This window comes from Aythya ferina, assembly GCF_964211825.1.
Source record: "Aythya ferina genome assembly, chromosome: 7".
NCBI classification, from domain to species: Eukaryota; Metazoa; Chordata; class Aves; order Anseriformes; family Anatidae; genus Aythya; species Aythya ferina.
Window position 1 is genome coordinate 13,492,025 of NC_140302.1, and position 10,770 is coordinate 13,502,794.

Here is a 10,770-nt window from a genome sequence, read left to right on the forward strand (position 1 = left end):
TCTCCATTGTTTTCTTTTTGACTGCAACATGGAAATCAAGTGCTAGAGCTACAGTGCTAAAGCAGATGTCCTGGGAAGCAGTGGGTAGGTCCAGACAGCCCTAAATTGTGTACATGTTGTCATAGCCACTCACATCACTCCCTTATGGGGCTTGCTGGCTGTCCTTCACTTTGCAACAGCAGGAGCAGACAGATGTCCTTCAGAACCCCTGTGGCATCCCCTCCTCCAATTCAATGTACCCTAAGTAGTGGGAGCTGTAGCATGGCCTGCCAGATCCCTTCCTTTATGGCATTGTTGTAAGATTGCATGTTGCACACCCCAAGAATCTCTGAAGGTCTATACATCATGGGACAGTGGTGAAGAACTGAAAGACTGACAGATCGAGCACTACTATATCAATACTGCTTAGAGTGATAGGCCCCTGGAGCCAACTATTCTGCAAGCCATCCAGGTTTCATACAACAGGTAGTAGCTGCCTTGTTCTGAGAGCAGGCCAAGGAATAAGGCACCTATGCACACAGCATGGATAAAGAAGGTTTAAGGACTTCATACTAAAGCAAGGAGATAAGTTATTTAGTAGCATAGGTATTTATGCTCTGAGGACAGCCAGAGATTTGAATGGAGACTATCTTCCCTTTTAATAAATGGGGTTACTTGCTGCTTCTGAACAGATCCTTTGATTAACACAAATAACTACCCAGTTCCTTTCAAATCAAAAGCTGTTCCCCCAGCAACAGATAAGGGTCTCAGTAACACACCACTGATTGCATTTTCTCATCAGCTCTATGTAGACCTAGACCTTTTCCTGACACTCTTAACAAAAATGACACAGGTTTTGAAAGAATTTATACTTCCCCAACAAAGCACATATATGCACCAGTAGTTTAGAACAGGCTTTCAGTAATTTTACATACACAAGTTTTGAATGAGCTAATAATTAAAATTTCTAAAAAATAATACTGTGAGTACAAATTTAGAAACCAAAGGAAGCACCTAGGAAAAAAAAGGAAAAAAAAAAAGTCTTAAGTGCTTGTAACTTTTGCTTCTTGGAAGAGATTTTTGTGAAACAAGGCAGACTAATTAAAACTGTGAATCAATTCCTACAGACAAATGGATGTAAAGGAGAACAAAAATGTAGTCTCATTCTTTGTCTTTATTAGGTGGCTGAATATTTACAGCAGATATAATTTTACACTTCCAATTATAGGACCACACACGCAGCAGAAAAATCCCTGAAACCTTCAGCAGAACCACCCCAAAACTCGAAGCATTATATTGTGACAGTGCAGTGTTCTTCACAGCCTTCTGCCTTAGATGATCTGAGCAAACACCAACTGAAAATCCAGATTTATCTAGAGAAAAGAAATCGCTGCAAATATTCATGTATTCATGTATACTCTGAGAATTACTTCATTCAGATTGACTGTTTCTCATGCCTCGCTCACTAATCCTCTCAGTTTTTTGCTTGAAAACTGGTTATACTCTGCTCATTAATTTAAGGTCTGAATGAAATTGCCAAAGAGACACTGAAGAATTTTTTCCTTCTGTGTAGAGTCAGACAAGCTAGTTTCAAAAAGCCTGGTAGAGCTGTCTTTAGGGAAATCTGGTTAAGTAGCTACTGCGTACTCCACTTTTTTGCAGCAGTAATTCACTGAACTGTTCAGCAAAAACTAGACTGTATTTCAGTTCAGGCAAGTACACATTAATTAGGATTCAAAACCAACTGAAAATATTAGCAAAAGTTTTTTCCTCTGTATCCACATGTTTCTACAGTAGAGCCGTGTAATAACTCACCGTTCTTCTTGCCTGTGCAATTCAGTCAGTGCAAAAGGAAGATTTTTTCTACTGCTACCAAAAATATTTATGTGTAATGTAACCTCAGTTACTGTCACTGAAAGACATTTTCATTTGTTTCTATCTGTAAACTGAAGTTATTCTAAAATTTTGATTAAGAAGCTTAAGACTGAAAATTAGAAGTGATATAAGGTCCTCTCACATACCAGTTGGGAAGTAATTCAAGCTTAATGAAATACATAAATATATACATGCACACACACATTTAAGACAATGAATGTATCAACCACATCAGTAGAAGCAATTGTCTTAGTTAATATAACTTCTTTTTTTTTTTTTTCCAATCTGTTAGTTCTGACCAAAACTCCAATAATTGCATACAGTGAAAGTTAAAATCTTTTGTACTTACATCTCTGACCACAGCATGACAGATGCATTAACTGACACACGTGAAGGCTGACCCATTCCAATTTTTGGATTCTGAGGGTGGTTTCATCATCATTTTCCATGTGAATAAAATAAGCCAACACGTAATAATTCTTAAAAGCAAGTCTAGATTTACTCCTAGTAACAAATCATATATTTCTAAAAGCATAAATGCACATACCATGGTTTTTATTATTTACATATCAAAACCAGCCATGTGAGAAAGTGACTTGGCCTAGCCATTTTAGAACACTTAAACCACCACTGCACTTTGATTGTTGTTATAGACGCACACAAAATGACCTATTTTAATTGTGATTTTTTAGTACAGCTATTCAAAGAGCTGTGCAAGAACACTATTGCAGTTCCATCCTGGGACAGGGTCTGCCTCCCAAGCTGGGTGCCCACTTCATCGCATGCTGCTCTCTTCTGCCACTTCTACTGAATAGCAATGATTTCTGGCTCCGCCACCATGGGACACTCTATATTTCACAGGTCACTCTTTTTAGATTTATTATGGATATTTTGCTGTGCCTGTTTGCATGCATCACTTTAATAATAGAACACTTAAAATGCTCCCACTTACAACTCTTTCAAGTGTAATTATGTTGGAAGCGCTGTGCGCACTGTTCTGATGGCAAGGCAGGCAGAACAGACTAGTCAGGCTCACTTGATACAAGCTCATCTGAGGACTGCAGCTTTTCAGAAGTCCCAGTGTACTGACACCACTATGGACATATCAAGTCATGTAATTTTTCACACCTACTTTCAGAAGAGGCATTTGCACTACAAAGCTAATGTCCTGCAGGTACAAGGTTTAACTTCGGAAAGCTATTCAGGCACTAGAACTACCTTAAAAAACAAAACAAAACAAAACAAAACAAAACAAAACAAAAAAACTGCAGTACTTCCTTTAAGCTTCCTCAGTATTTTTAAAACAGACCCCGGTAATAAACTCAAACAGTAGCTTCCATGCCAACCTAAAGTGATACACAAGGTTCTCAGTTTCAAGCACAACTGAAAAAACACCGCACAGATCCCACTAAAATTAACACTAAATTCAACTATTTTGCAAGCCTTAGCTCTAATGTACATTTCACTTTTCTGAAAGCACAAGTGCTACAATGCCTCTGTTACGACGCGTGACTCATTTTAACCATTACAATTTCTTGAGAGCATCTTGGTAATTGCTTAAAGCTGTCCCTTTGCTGAAAAAGCAGGACCCCCCATTTAACCACAATGATCTATGCACTCAGCTTCTGTTTCAGAATTTCATCTCTTCCATAAGTAAAAGAAATAAAAGAAATTATGTACACAGGGAAAGCCACACACACTCAGCATTTCCTTCTGTTATGCAGGGAGAGACTCCAAGCCTGGACTAGATATGTTATATCTGCAGTTTTCATACTGCTGACACCATTACAAAGTTATACAGACACAAGGAACATTCCATTTGTTGATTCTCCATTGCCAGGAGGCAGTATTATCTCACTTGAATATTCCAGCTTCCCTTTATTTTTAGATGTTTTTCAAGACATCGCAAAGCACAAACGCAGCACATGTAGGCAAACAAGTGAGCAGCACTGCTAAAATCAGTTGTTGGCAGCAGGGACTGCTTCATATCATCTGAATTGTCATCCCTTGTACAGTCACAGTGGAGTTCCTGCAGGGAAACTGTGAATAACCACTGCCAAATCTTGTATTTTTGGGATGTGAAGCATAGCAACAAGGGAGGGTGGTTCTTCTTCCCCTTACCCAAAGTCTCTGCAATTGCTTACTCCCTTTATACTCATAAGATGATCTCTCTTAAGGGCATAATTTATGAGCTACTAGCAGCATAAGGATTTTGGAACAACAGCCATTTGGTGGAGACTGGGTCAAAAGCTGTGCAGAGGAAAAGGATCGGGGGGTGCTGATTGATGCTCACCTGAACATGAGCTGACAAGTTGCCCAGGTGTCCAAGAAGGCCAATGGCATCCTGGCTTTTATCAGGAATAGTGTGGCTAGCAGGACCAGGGAGGTGATCATTCACCTGTACTCAGGTCTGGTGAGGCCACAGTGTGGCCTCAAGTACTGTGTTCAGTTTTGGGCCCTCACTTCAAGGAAGATATCGAGGCCCTGGAACATGTTCAGAGGGGCTACAAAGCTGCCGAAGGGCCTGGAACACAAGGCCTGTGAAGAGCAGCTGAGGGAACTGGGATGGTTTAGTTTGGAGAAGAGAAGGCTCAAGGCAGGCCTCACTGCTCTCTACAGTTACCTGAGAGGAAGTGGTGGGGAGCTGGGTGTTGACTTCCTCTCACAGATAACTAGTGATAGGCCTAGAGGGAATGGCCTCAAGTTGCTCCAGGGGAGGTTTAAGTTGGAAATTGGGAGACATTTCTTCTCAGAAAGAGAGGTCATGCACTGGGAGGAGGTTGTGCAGGGAAGTGGTGGTATCACTGCCCCTGAGGGTGTTCAAACAAAGGTTGGAGCTGGTGCTTAAGGGCATGGTTTATGGTTTAGTGGGTGATATTTGTGGCAGGGGGATGTTTGGACCAGATGATCTTAGCTGTCTTTTCCAATCCTAATTATTCTATGATTCAATAACTGTGTGCCTTCGTTGTTGCGCAGTGCTGCATAGGCCATAAAGGCGCTATTAACGTGCACCTGCACAGCTTCTGTCCCTGCGGCCGATCCGCAAACACAGCCCACAGGCAACCCTCGTCCAGGGGGCATCGGGTGCAGGCCCAGCCTTCCCACTCCCTGCCTCAGGACATGGTTTAGTGGTGATATTGGTAGTAGGGTGATGGTTGGACCAGATGATCATGCAGGTCTTTTCCAACCTTCAAAATTCTATGACTAACTACCATTCAAAACCTTCGCTGATGTAATATTAAACTCACAGAATTACCATTCTCCAAGTGTTTAGTCATGAAACTCTATGTTCTTGCACCAACGTCAATTCAGCTTTAAGTTATCTAGTGTTTTTAATAAGTTTTTAGTGATATGAATAGTAGTATATTATATTAAATCAGATTTTAAAAGTAAATAAGATACTACATATTTTCTGAAAACCTCAGCCTTATTTTTATCTTTCATTAGGCTGTATGAAGTACTTACTTTCCCCTTAGTAATACCAAGGTGACTGCTTGGGCACTTATTTATATTAGACTTCCATAATTTATGAAAAAACTAGCATGATACCACCACTTTAAAAGATGAGAATGTAGCCATAGTTGTTGGCCATGGGTCTAAGACTACTGGTTTGACCTAACGAGTTCTTTCATATGGCTCTTGTAGCCTATGGAGCAAATACCACTCCATTCACCCATCTGCAGAGTTTCACTTGGCCTCTGTCTCTCCACATGTACCAGAAAGACGAACTTACGCTCAATGCAGAATCCCAGCCCTGGAGGAATGTGGGCATACGGTTGATACACTTCATATTCTCTGCTGGCAACACATTGCTTGCTGCAGGTTGTATTAACATATATAATCTGGCTTTACACTAATTAGGTCATTTAAGTCTAACAGCAGTCAAAACAGCATAAAGCTGGAATATACAACATGAAAAGATAAGAAAATGGAAGTTAAATTTTATTTACAAGACACTTATAACAATACAAGCCTTCCTGTACACTGTGTATCAACATTATTACAAACTCATTTTAGCCTATTTCAATAGAAAAATGGAATCAAAATATTTTATTTCTAATTATGAGCTTTCTAAACCATCAATGCCACACACGTCTTTTTATATTGTATCTCATAGAGATTAGCCTGCACCATGATGAAATGGTCTTGATCTCAGTTAAATGCATTCTTAAGGTACTTAAAATGTACTGCTTCATCACTGATATTTTTACAACACTGTCAAGAAGAAATAACATTTTTCATCCTGCTTTACTTCACGATAGTAATTAACAAGAGTCTTTAGATGCTGGCAAAACTGTCCCTTTTGAAGTTCCTACATAGCTGTCACCCTGGAGATAAAGGCAGATTATTCAATCTTGACATTATAATTGTGAATACAAGATAAAAGACTGGATTAGCAACTTCATAAGTTCATGCCTAAAAAAAAATGAGATCACCATGAAGTAATTCTACTTCTAGTTTTGAGGGTTTAAGGAGTTCCTTAAGGATGAAGAGGGAGAATATCACCTCTTGAAAGGGTATGAAATGAGTTATATATCTTTTTGAGCAGTCTTGCAGCTACACCTCTTCTCTTGCATACATTATTTTTATCTTCATTTCTCTGTATAAAAGTAAAAGGAAACATATACAGAAGACTGGTTGTTGCAACCTTTTGCCTCTAAGGCACTGCAGGTAATAAACTGAAGACCAAAAGTTGAATCCTAGTGGTATTAGGTGATTTGGTGAAGGACTTGATCTACCAAATGCACTGTGTCTTTCTCATAGCGAGCACACTTAATGAAAACTTTGTGGCTGAGAATCTGAGCCAAGGATTTAGCTTCTCATACTGTCCTGCCAGTGAGCAGGCTGGGGTTGCAGCAGGAGCTGGGACAGAACTAGGACATCTGACCTGAACTAGCCAAAAGGATATTCCGTATCATATGATGTTATGCTGAGCCATTAATGATCATGAGACTAATCTGGTATTTGGACTCAGCATTGCTGTCAACTCCATACTTCGGGAACTATATCTCAGAAACTACTAATAATTGCACCTTCTACCTTTTTTGTTCAGGTAGACCACCTATAGAAGGGACAGAGAGATGTTTTTCCCCCCTTTTCATTCTCCCTTTCTCCTTCACCCCCCTGTTCTCTTGCAGGCTAGTTACGACAGCTCTTCAAAACTTCAAATATCCTTGGGATGTTCAAACCAGCGTGTTCTTATTATTACGTCTCCTGAATGCACTTCAAATTTTGTTTAAAGTTAACAAACTACTTCAGAATGCCATCTAGAGACCTGGCCTGAGGCAGGATAGTTATGAGTGGCAGGAGTGTGGGAGGATATGAGCAGGCATCTACAGCAGTCAGCACCGACAGCGCTTCGGAAATTCACCTCTGAACAAATGTAAAATCCAAAAAACTGTCAAAAAGCTTCAAAAAGGTGTGTCATCACCCTGACGATTCCAAAGAGACACGAAAGACAGCAACATGCTGGGGCTTGGCCTATGCTTACAGAGCCATTCAATCAATGCCATTGTAACCCCTGTGGCCTGGCCAAGCAAACAGGCTGTGCCCCTGTATCATGTACCATGTATATGTCAGTTGCCCCTGTATCCAAGGTGAAGAACTGGATGAGCAAGTCAGGTCATTTAGAAAGCAGAGGAAATCCTACTCAGACTGGGAAGGAAGAATAAGATGAGGCAGACTACTCTGAAGTGGCTGGGCCATCACAGGAACACAGAAGATGAAGAGGAAAATATAAGAGCATCAATAACTACTTTGGCAAAATATTTTTCTAATTGTTTTGTGCACACTAATTAAACAGCACAGGGTCAGATTTCTCTGCCCTTAGAATGCTATTGATCCATTTTGTGGAACACAGGAGAAACGTGGTCTTCAGACCTGTCACTGTACATAAGTAATTATCAACCTGTGGGCAAATGAATAAAGTAATATTCAACTAAACATACAGTTTTTTAACAAGTCAATATTAATGTTATATGTTATAAATTTAAAGCAATGACATTCATTGCCTTCAAAAGCTACATGATATTGTACCCAGAAATGTAGGTGGAAAGAAAAAAAATATCACATTCTTTCCTGATAGCATTCATAGCCTGAGGAATCCCAAGTGGTTCTGATTATGTATAGACAAGGCAGCTGTTTGAATTTTATTTTTATTTTATTTTTTTAATTCTTGAAGCCAATGGGTATTTATCCTTGAATTTCAGCTGCTGAACCCCATTTCCAAGCTTTCAAGTATCGTTTAGAATCATTAGAGCTCAAGTTTTTCCTTAAGAATTATTTTGTTGTTGTTGTTTGCTTTCCCCTCCCCCCCCCCCCCCCGGAAAGGAGTAAACCAATCACACCCACAATACTTAGCTAGATGATTTTCCTGTATATTCCACATACAAATAATGAAGACGTGGAAGTACAACTTATACAAAGATATTCTCTTTCTACAGAAAAAATAAAAGTAAAAAGAAAGAGTAAAAATATTGCACGTCAAATTTTGCTGGGCTGCAGACAGGAAGAGCTTATGATATCCTTTGTCAAAATCAGTATACAGCAAAAGATGCCATGAAAAGATACCAAAAATCTCACAGAACAAAGCACTGTTTTTAAAAAAAAAAAAAATACCCACGTTCTCAACTAATCTCTCTGTAAGCCACTGACATGGAAATGCTTTTTAACTTCATTATTTAGAATACAGGTGTTTGCATTATTTCGAAGCGTCCTCTAATTTCATTATGTTACTGTTTTTAAATCACCTGTGATTTGATAGGAACACCAGAAACTTCATTCTGAACTGCTTATTTTCAGAACACAGATCAAAAACCTACTAAAATATTATCAAATGCTTTCAAGTATAAAGAAATTCCTCAATCAAGTATGATATGGCCCAGGTCTCAGTGCTTCATATGATCAGTGAAATATTTCCCATTTCCTATTATTTCTTATTTTATATTAATGAAATTTGTGTAATTCTAATGAGGAGCAGATTCATACTATTCTAATTGTACTGACATACACTGTTTTCCCTTAAGTTATGACTAAGTTACTGGAAAATTGGCACCTTTTTATTGATTGCAATTCCTTTTAAAATATTCCTTTAAAAACAATTCATTTAAAAAGCAATATGCAGGGGGTTTTTGTTTGTTTTTGTCTTGCTTTGTTTTTAGGGTACCTGTGAATGTTAATGACAACCTATTTATCATAAGATTAACTTACTTTTATAAATAACCTATGAAGACTTTTTCCTCCTTTTTTCAATATTTTCTTCCATTATATTTAATGGAAGAAAACATATATTTAATATAACATATCCAATTTTATCACATTGTTGAATATTGGCTCTGGATTTTTCCAAAATTGTTCAATGTGAACGAAGATTCCAGCTGTTTCTTAGTTTGTAGCCAAGTGTCTAATACTTCAAACTTCACATTTCTAATTATATATATATATATTATTATTTTTTATTACTATTATGGATGAGAGAATTTCACATATAAATCATTCTCACTTGGTTCATTCTCTCCCTGACAGAAACTCCTCTCTAACACACACAGCTGAGCAGTGCTTGAACTCTCTAGCTCTTGGTACATTTCTTCAAATGAAGTTTGATCATAGTCATAAAAAAACAAAAATTGCATATACACGCATTTCCAGAAAAACAATAAAATTGGTACACACTACTTATATACATGTGTTTTATGTATATATTTTAATATAGAGATAGAGAAGCTATCAAAAAGACTCCAAACTGCCTATAAATCTTTCTTCAAACACCTCATGTACATGAATACTGTTGGATCATCCATAGGAACACAAATCCTATCAGATAATCTGCAGGCCAGATGACAATCAGAACAGAAAGTTCTCAAAGATAAAGCAGGAAACTCAGGTTATTTATGGCAGTTCTGACCACTGAAAAGACCATCATGTATTAGAAATGTGATGTTTGAACTATTAGACACTTGGCCCATACTTTAGCCCTTACTTTTGCAGAAACCTGAAAGATCTCTCCAAAATTCAAGTGATTTTAAGGAGAACAGGGCAAACAAACCAATTCCCAGGACCAGCTGGCGCTCGCCCAAGAATTCTAACCTCTGGGAGAAAAGTGTGCAAGGTATGCTCAAAGCTTATGATGCTTCAAGACTATGCAGTAGTAACTAAGACTCCTAGACAAAAATATAGCCAATGAGATACAGTTCAGGGTAAAAATGTACAACTTAAGAGAAAGAAAACCAAAAATCTATTGAGGATTACTAAACATGCAGTGAATGGCCATAAAGCATATGGGAGGTACCACGTACACATGCCCAATTCTCATTCATACTAGGGCACCCACTTTGGCCCACTGTCAAAGGCAAGACACATTGGCTGAATACGCCATTAGTCAATACTCATAGGAGGCTCTAGAGTTTTAATGTAAATGTACCTGAGCAAAATGAAGTCCTCTTATCCAGGAATTTAACAAAGTACATAATAGATACCAGTCGGTGTGGACAGATAGGGATGCTGCTGTATTATTGACTAGATTCAGTGAATGAGACACAGAGAATTTGATAAGCTTTTATATAGTTAAACTCCTGAACAACTACACAAAAATTTATGCTGGAGGAGAGAGACTGGTTGTGAAAAGTGATCATCTCCCCTATGATTGTAAAATAAATAAATAAATAAATAAATAAATAATGAAAAAACATTAATGCATCTTCAACATCTGATGTGGTCTCACAAACATACCATATATGCTATATCATTCTTAGCTTATTTCAGTAAATGCCTCAGAAATGAAAACCCAGATAGAGAGCACAGAGAAATCATCTCCTGGGAGTCTTTAACCATTTGTGTTAGAAGAAGCATTATACAGCCTCTGTTCACTTCATGCTTGGCACTGCTGGACACCAGAGTGTTTATTTCCAAGGATATGAG

The 10,770-nt window shown here is 38.3% G+C and overlaps 1 long non-coding RNA gene across 1 annotated transcript; it reads left to right on the forward strand.

The window, feature by feature from the left end:
• Positions 1 to 4,605: 4,605 nt before the first annotated feature.
• On the forward strand, positions 4,606 to 7,786 carry LOC311440100. Its single transcript, XR_014695210.1, has 4 exons — positions 4,606 to 4,684; positions 5,574 to 5,676; positions 6,313 to 6,371; positions 6,993 to 7,786. It is a non-coding gene; the product is annotated as an uncharacterized lncRNA (long non-coding RNA).
• Positions 7,787 to 10,770: the final 2,984 nt, after the last annotated feature.